The sequence below is a fragment of the Castor canadensis genome, chromosome 11, assembly GCF_047511655.1.
Source record: "Castor canadensis chromosome 11, mCasCan1.hap1v2, whole genome shotgun sequence".
NCBI classification, from domain to species: domain Eukaryota; kingdom Metazoa; phylum Chordata; class Mammalia; order Rodentia; family Castoridae; genus Castor; species Castor canadensis.
The window spans coordinates 16,196,314-16,209,840 of record NC_133396.1 but is presented as its reverse complement, the minus strand read 5'-3'; positions in this window follow the sequence as shown (position 1 = coordinate 16,209,840).

The window sequence follows — 13,527 nt, the reverse complement described above, 5'->3', positions numbered from 1 at the left end:
CTGCACCGTCTCCGGGTGGAGGAAGACGCCCCCCCCCCACAAGTTTCCCTGGGTCCAAATGCTGCTGAAGGAACACCACCTGCGGGAAAAACAACCAGCTCATGATGCTGAATGGGAAAGCCAGGATGTGTGTGTGCGCGTGTGTGTTTAAGTCTATCTAACTAGACCCATGTCAAAAAAATTCTTTCTTTAGATTTTTTGTTTATTTTTTGGATGCTAGGGATTGAACCTAGGGCCTCACATATCCTAAGTATGCCCTCTGCCACTGAGCGACACCCATCAGTCTTCCATTTTTTTCCTTATTTTTTGCGGTACTGGGGCTTGAACTCAGGGCCCACACCTTCAGCCACTCCACCAGCCGTTTTTTGTGCTGGATTTTTTTGAGACAGGGTCTTGAAAACGATTTCCCCTTGGCTGACTTCAAACAGCAATCCTGATCTCTGCCTCCTTCGTAGCTAGGATTACAGGCGTGAGCCACCGGCGCTGGGCTCTTCCTCCTTCCTTCCTTTCTTCCTTTCTTCCTTTCTCCCTCCCTCCATCCCTCCGTCCCTTCCTTCCTTCTTTCCTTCCTTCCTTTCTTTTCAATACTGGGGATTGAACCTTGGGCCTTTATGCTTGCTAGGCAAGCGCTCTATCACTCAAACTATGCCCCAGGCTCCTCCACCCCCTTTTTTCCTTAAAGTATGCATTGAAAAATAAGACAAGAAGAAAATGCATTACAATATTATCAGCCATGTTTTCTGGGTGGTTGGATCACAGATCATTTTTTTATATCATTTTTGTGTCTTTCTGTGTTTTACATTTTCCAACAGGATGTGCTACTTGATCAGGATAAACACATTTTGTAACAATGGCCATCCCCCTAATCTGCACCAGCCCTTCAGCCCCTCAGTACAGGGGGAGTGGGGAAGGGTTGGGCCATGGAAAAACGGATGGAGAACGTTCTTCAGAAACATTCGGCAGTTGCAACACGCTGGCTGCAGACGTCTGGAAGGCCAGAGCAAGGGTCCACCCCTTGTCTTTCTGCCTCAGAGTTTCCTCAAAGCTTCTCCGGTTTCACTGATTATTGGCCTAGTTAGCAAGAAACACAGTAGCAGATGTTATTTTCCCCAAGAAAATGTAGTTCAAGGTCCCAGAGCAAAAGGAGCTTGTTGCCACTGCTGCCTGCCCAGCCTCCCTCACCTGATTCACAGAATGCTTCCTACACAGGTTTCTCAAGTGATCCTCTGAGAGTAGGGCCCAAGTTCCTGGGGGCCTGGTTGTTTTGCTGACTCCATTTTGCTCTGTTCTTCCTTAAGCCACCCCTCCTGCCTCCTCAGCCATGTTGGGACCACGTTGCTAACACTAGCAGTGCTGTGGATAATGACATACACAGGGTTTGTCCTTCGGAAACATTTGGCATGTTCCTTGGAAGGAAAAACTGAGCTCATCCCAAGAAAGAGGAGTCGGGGCGGTGCAGTCATCTCTGGATTCCACAGGAATCTATTTATTGGCCCTTTTTCTTTTTAAATATCATTAGATTTCTGTAGCTCCCAAGTTCCCAAATAATTAAGTTTCTTCACATGATTGACACAGTGAAACTGTATCCTAGAACCTCAGAGGAACAAAACCATGACTTCTTCCTGGATGCTTTGGAGTTGCTGTCTTGGAATCTCACAGTGGACTCGGGGAGGCTGGATGAGGCTGGCCCCCATTGCCTTAGGAGATGGACTAAGGATTGAGAACACAGGGAAAAGATAGGAAGTGGCAGGTGAGGAGATCTAGAAGGTTTGTACTCACTCCAGCTGTCACCTACAACCTCCAGGGTGTACAGCTGGGAGGAGGTGGCACCTTCTGACCAAGATGGTGGAGGCTGCTTGACCACCATAGTCCCTTGACATGGAGTTTCAGAAGTCAGAGCAAAGGACAGAAGACAAGAGGGGGTTTATGTGTAAAGGATGGTTCCAGGGTCCCCCCACTGTCCTGTAAAGTACTCCCTGGCAGTACAAAGGTCCCTGTTCTAATAAGCCCCCTTTGCCTTAACTGGACCCTCAGTAGCAGTATGTTTTGCCCTCTGTTTATCCCTTGAGGTACAATGCAGCTCTGTCCCGATAGAACAGGGCAATGAGGTCCCCTCTCAATAGGCCAGCCAGCCACTGCAGGTGGCTTTCTCTTGTGCTTCTACCCACAGTGCAACCCCAGCTCTGCCCACAGACAGCAAGTAACTTGGAAGAACTCATACCACCCCTCCTCACACCACAGTCACCTTAAAGTGACCCTGGCCTTCCAACATGCCACCTGGAGATAGCACCTCGATCCTCATGAGGCTCTCAATCCTTACCTCCCCTCCTTGCCTCTGTCATCCTGTGGCAGATGTGAAGTCTCTGGTGTTTTAGCTGCCATTGACAGTGAACAGAACTGAGCCCAGTGAGTCAGTCTGTCAGGGGCTGAATTTCATCCTGTCAAAGTTCATGTGTTAAAGCCTGAGCCCCCAAATCTGAGACTGTACTAGCGTTTGGAGAGGTCTTTCGTGTGGTACGTTAACATGAAGTTGTTGAGGTCAAAATCCCTATTTTTATGGGGTCCAGGAAGACTCCTGTCTTTATAAGAGAGAACAGACAGCAAGAGGGTAGGGTCTACTGGCAGAGAAAGAGGCCTCAGAGCATCCAGTGCTGTGCCACCTTGTTCTTGGACTTCCAGCCTCCAGAACTATGAGAAATACCACCCAGCCTGTGGCATTTTAATAGTCCTTGGCAGGCCCAGTGGCCTCTGGATTCCTTAGGAAAACACACACACACACACACACACACACAGAGACCCATGGACAGAAGTGTCACAGTGCCCCTCTCCCAGTGGGTGGGCAGTCGAAGTGGAGGAAAAGCTGCTTCCTGTCCATGGGTGGTCAAGCCCTCTTGATTCCTTGTTTGGAGGAGGACAAGGGGATGTTCCCTAACCTTGTAGGTGAACTCACCCTTGCAGGAGCAAATGAACCTCCTTCTATCTCCCCTGGTCCTCCTGTTGTCCTACTGGATCCTTCCCCAGTCCTACTCTCCAGGTTACTTCTCCTGAGCTGCAGTCCATGGGACCTGCCCCAAGACCCTGGGTGGCTGGCAACACGCTGGTCACCTGGGCTACCAGCCACCTCAGCAAGGTGATAGCAACTGCTTCCTGTGGTCCAGAGCAGCAATGATCAGGAGCTGTTGCCCCCTGGTGGCCTCTCCAGGGATGAGGTCTAAAACTGAGTTTCTTACAAATAACAAACAGAAAACTTTGTTGAAAAACAGTAAATGTTGCCAGGCGCCAGTGGCTCATGCCTGTAATCCTAGCGACTCAGGAGGCAGAGATCAGGAGGATCATGGTTCAAAGCCATCCTGGGTAAATAGTTCGTGAGACCCTACCTTGAAAAAACCCTCACAAAAAAGGGCTGGTAGAGTGGTTCAAGTTGTAGGCCTTGAGTTCAAACCCCAGTAACCCCCCCAAAAAAAAAAGTAGAGGAGGAGAGATAGACAAGGAAAGTTAGGGAGGTCAGCATTAGGGAACAGCCTGGTAGGCCAAGGGGCAATCTGGATGTTTGGATGTTTATTTTTATTTGTTTGTATTTTTGTAGTGCTGGGGGTCAAACCCAGGGTCTTGTGCGCACTAGGCAAGTGCTCTACCACTGAGCTACACCACTAGCCTGCTCTTACTTTACAAGATGGGCTCTCACTAAGTTTCCCAAGCTGTCTGGCCTCAAACTTGTAATCCTTCTGCATCAGCTGCCTGAGTAGTGGGGATTACAGGTGTGTACCACAATTCCTGGCTGGAAATTTGGACTTTATTCTCCTTGAAAGGGATGCTGTTGGAAGATTTATTAGCAATGATGAGGAGCAATTGAACTTAAGTTTTACCCACCCCCCTCCCTTCCCCCAATCACTTTGGCTGCATCTGGAGGGCACAAGAGGTTCAGAGAAGTCACTATGTGAATGTAGTATCATTTCCTAAAACGTGGAGAACCAAGAAGGAGCAAACTGATGGGGTGGTCAAGAGTTCTGTGTTGGAGCTGAGCACCGGTGGCTCACGCCTGTAATCCTAGCTACTCAGGAGGCAGAGATCAGAGGATAGTGGTTTAAAGCCATCCTGGGCAAACAGTTCCTTGAGACCCTATCTCAACAAACCTTGTCAAAAATAGGGCTGGTGGAGTGGCTCAAGGTGAAGGCCCTTAAAAGAGAGACAGAGAAAGGCAAGGGTAGAAGATGGTGACTTGGAAGTCATCAGCCTAAGATGGATCTGAAACCACACAGCTGGATGAGATCAGGGAGAGAACATGGCAGGCAAGGAGTAGGAGCTGGGGAGAGACCCAGGCATCCTTCAATAGCTAGAGGCTGGTAGGCCAGCAGCACTGGTGGTGGAGTGGCCACTGAAGCAGGGTATGGTGGCATTCTGGCACAGAGAAGAAAGTGTTTCAGTAAGGCAGTGGCTAGCTGAGCCAGATGTTGCCAAGAGACAAATAAGATGGGAACGCGACACCTGACTGTCGGATGTGATATGGTGGAGGACATTGGTCTCCTTGAAGGAGGTATAGCACATGAATGACAGAGATGAAAGGCAGATTGCAGGGCACTGCAGACAGAAGAGAAGGAAGACTAGACCCAGTGAGGAAGGCTTGTAGGAGAGGTCTGTGTTGGTGACACTGCAATTTCTTGGAGTCCTTCACACACCTGTCATCCCGAGCAGTGGCAGCAGATATACAGTTGTCAACACCAGATTTTACAGTCCAAGAACTCAGCATTTTAATCATACCTCAGTAAACCTGTTGAAATAGTAGTAGCAACAAAGTAGTCATAAATTTAAGAACCAGGACACCTGGAAACACCCATTCTATCAATGGGGAAGCAGTTATTAAATGACCCTTCTTTTCCGTGACTGGACCAATGCAGGATCACATTGAAATCAAACAAGAGGTGAAGGATGGGGTCACATTACCTGTGAGAGGAGAGGGAATGCTAGGTGAGCAACAAGAATCTGCTGCTGATATACCTGAACTTTTTCTAGAAAGATATTCAAGAGCGATCTGCACACGGTGGCACACACCTACAGTCCCAGATACACAGGAGCAGACGGGAGGATCTTTTGAGCCTAGGAGTTTGGGGCCAACCTGCACAACACAGACTTCTCATTTCTTAAAAAAGAGACTTTCAAGAACCTGTTAAAGGTGTTTGTCTCTGGAAGAGGTTTTAGGTTGAGGGCAAGGGATGGGAAACTTTAATTTCATGTAGTACTTAATTTGTCTTAATGGATTGCTTTTTTTAATTCAAAAAGTTAAAGGTGAGGATTTAAAAAAATTATTATTGTATTTAGTTTTTGCAGTACTGGGGCTTGAACTCAGGGCCTACACTGTGAGCCACTCCACCAGCCCTTTTTTTGTGTGTAGCAATTGAAGTTACACTATAAATATGTACGAAAATAGAACAGCGAAACCCACTACAAAAGGTTAAAAAGGATGCCAGGCGCCAGTGGCTCACATCTGTAATCCAGCTACTCAGGAGGCAGAGATCAGGAGGATTTAGGTTTGAAGCCAACCAGGGCAAATAGTTTGTGAGACCCTTCACAAAAATAGGGCTGAATAGGGCTGGTGGAGAAGCTCAGCGTGAAGGCCTGGAGTTCAAGCTCCAGTACTGCAAAAAAAAAAAAAAAGAAAAGGAGGGGGAAGGGAGGGAGAGGATTTAAGAAAGAGTAATATAGATAGTTCATTTGGTAGAACTACATAGTATGCATGAGTATAAATATCACAATGAAAATTGTTTGTACAACTTATGGTAATAAAAATTTTAAAACTATAGGCTGGGGGTGTGGCTTAAGTGGTGTCTTCCTAACAAGCACAAAGCCCTAAGTTCAAAACAAAAACAAAGGTGTAGAGAGACTGTATTAGGAAGATAAAAGTGAAAAGTATCTATGGCTTTTTGTTTTAAACAGTAAGAGAACTGAAAGGAAGTGACCTTTTAAAGTATGAGTTTAATCTCAAGGTTTTCTTTCCAGTTTTTTTTTTTTGGGGGGGCAGTTCTGGGGTTTTGAACTCAGGGCCTCACACTTGCTAGTCAGGCACTCTACCACCTGAGCCACTCCACCAGACTTTTTTTGTGTTGGGTATTTTTTCAAGATAGGGTCTCATGAACTCTTTGCCTGGGTTGACTTCTAACTTCGATCCTCCTGAATAGCTAGGATTACAGGCACGAGCCAACAGTGCCTGGCTTGAGTATTTTTATTGCTGTTACATCGAAAAGATGACAGCAATTTAAAATACGTACTTTTTGGGCTTGTGGAGTGGCTCAAGGGGCACAGCACCTGCCTACCAAGCCTTGAGGCCCTAAGTTCAAACTGTACTACTGCCAAAAGTAAAATTTTAAAAAGTCATAAAATATGTAATTTTTTCTTGCAGTGCTGAGTATCAAACCCAGGGCCTTATGCCTGCTATAAAACAGGTACTTTTGCCACACATCTAACACTTAGAATGGAACTATATGAATTTTAAAGATGAGTTTTTCAATGATTCAATAATAAGCATATAGGAATTGAAGATAATTACACAAACAGCCATGGGACTCCAAAATAAAAACAAATTATATGGTAATACAAGGTGATTGGTTAAAAAATATAATGGCTGACCACCTACCTGCCAGTTAGTAACTAGTGAAAGTGATAATAAAGCAAGGACAATCTTTTTGTGCTTCCCAGGGGATTGAACCCAGGACCTCGTGCTTCCAGTGTTCTCCCACTTGAGCCACCTGCCCTGCTCCTTTTGTATTTTTTTGATATAGGGTGTCCCCACCAATGCCTGGGCTGGCCTCAAACTCATGATTCTCCTGTCCTCTGCCTGCTTCCAGAACAGCTGAAATTACAGGCTTGCACCATCATGCCGGGTTTAATCTTCTTCCTATGTGAAACAAAGTAGTTCTGTCCCTTCAGGAATGCCAACTTTACAGGGCTTGGGTTTGAACTAAGGGCCTCACCCAGCCTAGCAAAAGCTCTATCACTGCTGCACTTCCAGCTCTATGAATGTCAACTTTAGGTCCAAAATGTAACACAGGATTAAGTTGGGTTCTGAACATCTCAAATTTCGACTACCTTCTGCTAATAGACTATTTTTATGACGCTAAGAAATTGGTTTGCCTCTTGTGCATGAGGCCCTGAGTTCAATCCCCAGTACCACACATACACACACAAAATTGGTAAACAAGTTTGCTTGATTAGCATTTGACAGGAAAAATTAAGATATGATGAACAGTTTATTAATGAAGTCAATTATTGAGATTGGTCACCAGGATAGTAATTAATAGCACCAAATCATAACCCACAAAGAGCTGAGTGTGAGAGGTGTGTTAATCACTGAGGAGAGGGAGAAAGCAGAAAGCGTGCTTCCTAAAGTAAAATCTTGGAGAGACCCTGGAGATATGCCTTGCAGGAAAAACCATCAAGAAGAGGCAAAACTCTGACACCTCCACACCCCCAGCCCACACATAGCATCCCCACTCCACGTGGCTCCCAGGCTGCCAGACATCAGTTCCTATCCTGCTTGGGAGAAGCAGAACACCAGGCGAACTAAGCAGCATGCAGTACTCCTACAGACAACCCTGGAACAAACCACCATAGCCCCCTGGACAGACTGATCCCCACCCAGGGAAAAAAGAGAAAAAAAAAAAACAAACAAACTGAATAATAAACAAGCAGCTGGAAAAAAAAAACAAAGACACATAGCAAAGAGGGCAGGGCGCCCTGAGCTCCAAAGAGTGGGGAGGGCACTCCCCACTCAAACTGTAAATAAACAAGCTGGCTGGAGAAGGCAGGAGCGGTGACACCCGCCCAGCAACCTTGGAGAGGGGAAGGCTTCTAACAGTGGCTAAAGTGTGACACCCTCCACCAGAGAGTGAGGGATGGGCACCACCCCATGCAAACTCCAAATAAAAAAAAAGACTGTAATTGCAAGTAGGGCTGTATACTGGAGAAAACAAAAGGGGCATGCATCCAGAACTCTAAATAAACAAAGCCTGGAGGGCTAGGTGAGTGTAAAGCTCATTCCTGAGATCTGCATAAGTAAAGCCTGCCAATAGCAGAAGGCTGACAGTAGGTGGCAGGTGAGCTACAGCCTCAGATAGACATTCACAAAGCTGTCTCCACATTTTTTCTCTCTTCCTTTGATGAGATAAAGACAGAACTAGGACTGGATGCTGAAGGACTAACAGAAACTGTACTTCATTTGACATTGGGATTTTTTTGTTTGTCTGTTTTTTGTTTTTTCCCCTTTGATAAGACAACTACAGAACTACTTCGCAGGCACCAACACCAGGACTGGAGGCTGAAGGACAAACACCAAAATTATTAAGACTGAAATTTTATTGCATTTGAACTTGGAGACTTTTCTTTTTAATCCTTTCTGTCTCTCTAATGCCTGTTTAGCTTACCGTTGATTAGTACACTATCTCTCCCTATTTATTTCTTTGGCTCTGGTTTGTGTGTGCGTGTGTTTGTTTTTTTGTTTTTCTTTACCTCCTTCTTTGCTTTCCCTCTACTCTCACCCTTCCACTCTAGATATCACCATTGTTATTATTGCAAGCTGGACAATACTGAATTACACACAGTACAGGGACAGTAACAATAGCAAGGGCAATGATGGGAAGACGGAAAAAAGAGGGAGACCATTTTTCCCCCAATAATAAATTAGTATAGGAACCAGAGGGAAATGAAGAAAACAGATACCCAGATCCAGACTCCAACAAAACGAAGATAAACTATGCCAAAGAACCCAATGAAGCCCACAAGAATCCCTGAAAGAAGAAATCCTGCAAGTAATCAATGAGAACTTTATAGAGATGATACTGGGTATGGTCAATCAAAATGTACAGGAGACGCTCAAGAAATTCCAAGACAACAAAAATAGAGAATTTGAGAAAGCACAAGAACAAATAAAAGAGACTATAGAAGCACTGTATAAACACCAAAGTGAAACAAAGAACATGATAAATAAAGAGATAAATGAATTCAGGAAGAAAACAGACAATATTAAAAGAGGAGGTGATTCAGGATATGGAAAACAAAACGGAAGGCCAATTCAGCAGACTAGAACAAGCAGAAGACAGAATCTCAGAACTCGAAGATGAAATGATAATTAAAGGAAAAACCAAAGAACTATTAGTTAAACAACTCAAGACCTGTGAAAAGAAAATGCAAGAACTTACTGATTCCATCAAAAGACCAAGCCTGAGAATCATGGGCATTGAAGAAGAGGTGCAAGCAAAAAGAATGTGTAATATATTCAACAAAATAATAACAGAAAAATTCCCAAATCTAGAGAAAACTATGCCCATACAGGTACAGGAAGTCTCCAGAACACCAAACAGACTTGACCAAACTAGAACTACCCCACGACATATTATCATTAAAACAAATACAGAGACTAGGGAAAGAATATTGAAGGCTGTAAGAGAGAAAAAACAAATAACATACAAAGGTAAACCCATCAAAATCACAGCAGACTTCTCAACAGAAACATTAAAAGCAAGAAGAGCTTGGGGTGAGGTCTTCCGGGCCCTGAATGAAAATAACTTCAATCCTAGGATAGTCTACCCAGCAAAACTATCATTCAGAATAGATGGAATAAAAGTCTTCCAAGATAAGCAGAAACTAAAACAATATATGACCACAAAGCCACCACTACAAAAGATTCTTCAAGGGATTCTGCACACAGAAAGCGAAACCCAACATAACCATGAAAGGGCAGGCAGTACCAAACGACAGGAGAAGAAAAGGCAAGAAAGTAGAGAGTAACATCGATTTAGCTACACACAATCAAACCCTCAAACAACTAAGACAACTAAATGACAGGAATCACCACATATCTATCAGTATTAACACTTAATGTTAACAGACTTAATTCCCCCATCAAAAGGCACCGCTTGACAAACTGGATTAAAAAGGAAGATCCAACAATTTGTTGCTTACATGAGACCCATCTCATTGATAGAAAGAAGCACAGGCTTGGGATGAAAGGCTGAAAGATTTACCAAGCCAATGGTCCCTGAAAACAGGCAGGAGTAGCAATACTCATCTCTGACAAAGTAGACTTCAAACCTACATTGATCAAATGAGATAAAGAAGGACATTCCATACTAATAAAAGGGGAAATAGACCAAAAGGAAATAACAGTTATCAACCTATATGCACCCAATGTCAACACACCCAATTACATCAAACATACTCTGAAGGACCTAAAAGCATACATTAACTCCAACACAGTGGTCGTGGGAGACTTTAAAACCCCACTATCCTCAATAGACAGGTCACCTAAACAAAAAATCAATAAAGAAATCCTAGATCTAAAACACACCATAGATCAAATGGACCTAGTTGATGTCTACAGAACATTTCATCCAACTTCTACACAATATATATTCTTCTCAGCAGCCCATGGAACCTTCTCCAAAATAGATCACATCCTAGGGCACAAAGCAAGCCTCAGCAAATATAAGAAAATAGAAATTATACCATGCATTCTATCTGATCACAATGCAGTAAAAGTAGAACTCAACAATAAAAGTAAAGACAAAAAATATGCAAACAGCTGGAAACTGAATAACTCATTGCTTAATGAACAATGGGTCACTGGTGAAATAAAAGAGGAAATTAAAAGGTTCCTGGGAGTCAATGAAAATGAAAACACAACCTACTGGAACCTATGGGACACAGCAAAGGCAGTCCTGAGAGGAAAGTTTATAGCTATGAGTGCATATATTAAAAAGAATGAAAGATCTCAAATCAATGACCTAATGCTACATCTCAAACTCCTAAAAAAACAAGAACAAGCGAATCCCAAAACAAATAGGAGAGAAATAATAAAAATAAGAGCTGAAATCAATGAAACAGAAACCAAAAAAACCATACAAAGAATTAATGAAACAAAAAGTTGGTTCTTTGAAAAAATAAACAAGATCGATAGACCCCTGGCAAACCTGACTAAAATGAGTAGAGAAAAAAGCCAAATCAGTAAAGTCAGGAATGCAAAAGGGAAGATAACAACCAACACCATGGAAGTCCAGGAAATCATCAGAGACTACTTTGAGAACCTATATTCAAATAAATTTGAAAATCTTGAAGGAATGGACAGATTTCTAGATACTTATGATCATCCAAAACTGAACCAAGAGGACATTAATCACCTGAATAGATCTATAACACAAAATGAAATTGAAGCAGCAATCAAGAGTCTCCCCAGAAAGAAAAGTCCAGGACCTGATGGATTCTCTGCTGAATTCTATCAGACCTTTAAAGAAGAACTGATACCCACCCTCCTTAAACTGTTCCATGAAATAGAAAGGGAAGGAAAACTGCCTAACACATTTTATGAAGCCAGTATTACACTTATCCTAAAACCAGGCAAAGACACCTCCAAAAAGGAGAATTATAGGCCAATCTCCTTAATGAACATTGATGCAAAAATCCTCAATAAAATAATGGCAAACCAAATTCAACAACACATCAAAAAGATCAGTCACCATGACCAAGTAGGCTTCATCGCAGGAATGCAGAGATGGTTCAACATATGAAAATCAGTAAATATAATACACCACATTAACAGAAGCAAAGATAAAAACCACTTGATCATCTAATAGATGCAGAAAAAGCCTTTGATAAGATCCAACACCATTTCATGATAAAAGCTCTAAGAAAACTAGGAACAGAAGGAAAATACCTCAACATCATAAAAGCTATGACAAACCTACAGCCAGCATTATACTTAACAGTGAAAAACTGAAACCATTCCCTCTAAAATCAGGAATGGGACAAGGATGCCCACTATCTCCACTCCTATTCAACATAGTACTGGAATTCCTAGCCAGAGCAATTAGGCAAGAAGAAGGAATAAAAGGAATACAAATAGGTAACGAAACTGTCAAAATATCCCTATTTGCAGATGATATGATCCTATACCTTAAAGACCCAAAAAACTCTACTCAAAAGCTCCTAGACACCATCAATAGCTATAGCAAGGTAGCAGGATATAAAATCAACATAGAAAAATCATTAGCATTCCTATACACTAATAATGAACAAACTGAGAAAGAATATATGAAAACAATTCCATTTACAATAGCCTCAAAAAAAAAAAAAATCAAATACCTAGGTGTAACCTTAACAAAGGATGTGAATGACCTCTATAAGGAAAACTATAAACTTCTGAAGAAAGAGATTGAGGAAGACCATAGAAAGTGGAGAGATCTCTCACGCTCATGGATTGGTAGAATCAACATAGTAAAAATGTCTACACTCCCAAAAGCAATCTACATGTTTAATGCAATTCCCATCAAAATCCCAATGACATTCATCAAAGAGATTGAAAAATCAACCGTTAAATTTATTTGGAAACACAAGAGGCCACGAATAGCCAAGGCAATACTCAGTAAAAAGAACAACGCTGGAGGTATCACAATACCCAACTTCAAACTATATTACAAAGCAATAGCAATAAAAACAGCATGGTAATGGCACAAAAAGACATGAAGACCAAGTGGAACAGAATAGAGGATCTGGATATGAATCCACACAACTATAATCAACTTATCTTTGACAAAGGTGCTAAAATTAAATGATGGAGAAAAGACAGCCCCTTCAACAAAAACTGCTGGGAAAACTGGTTAGCAGTCTGCAAAAAACTGAAACTAGATCCATGTTTATCACCCTATAACAATATTATCTCAAAATGAATCAAGGATCTTAATATCAGACCCCAAACTCTAAAGCTGGTACAGGAAAGAATAGGAAATACTTTGGAACTAATAGGAATAGGCAAGGACTTTCTCAATGGAACCCCAGCAGCTCAGCAACTAAGAGATAGCATAGATAAATGGGACTTCATAAAACTAAAAAGCTTCTGCTCAACAGAAGAAATGGTCTCTAAACTGAAGAGACCACCCAAAAGACCAAAAATCGTATGTTCTCCCTCATATGCAGACATTAGATCAAGGGTAAACAAACAAGGGGATTGGACTTTGATCACATGATCAAGCGAGAGCACACAAGGGAGGGGTGAGGATAGGTAAGACACCCAAAAAACTAGATACCATTTGTTGCCCTCAACGCAGAGAAACTAAAGCAGATATTTTAAAGCGACTGAGGCCAATAGAAGGGACCAGGAACTAGAGAAAAGGTTAGATCAAGAAGAATTAACCTAGAAGGTAACACACACGCACAGGAAATTAATGCGAGTCAACTCTCTGTATAGCTATCCTTATCTTAACTAGCAAAAACCCTTGGTCCTTCCTATTATTGCTTATACTCTCTCAACAAAACTAGAGATAAGGGCAAATTAGTTTCTGCTAGGTAGCGAGGGGGTGGAGGGGAGAAGGAGGAGCAGGGGAGGGGAAGACGGGGTGGGGGAAAGGGGGGAGAAATGACCCAAACATTGTATGCACATATAAATAACAGAAAAAAAAATCACTGAGGAGGAGTACCTGAGATCCCCCAGTAACGTATTTGCCCAAAGGTAATGAGTGCTTAGAAAGATGTAGCTTCAAATTACCT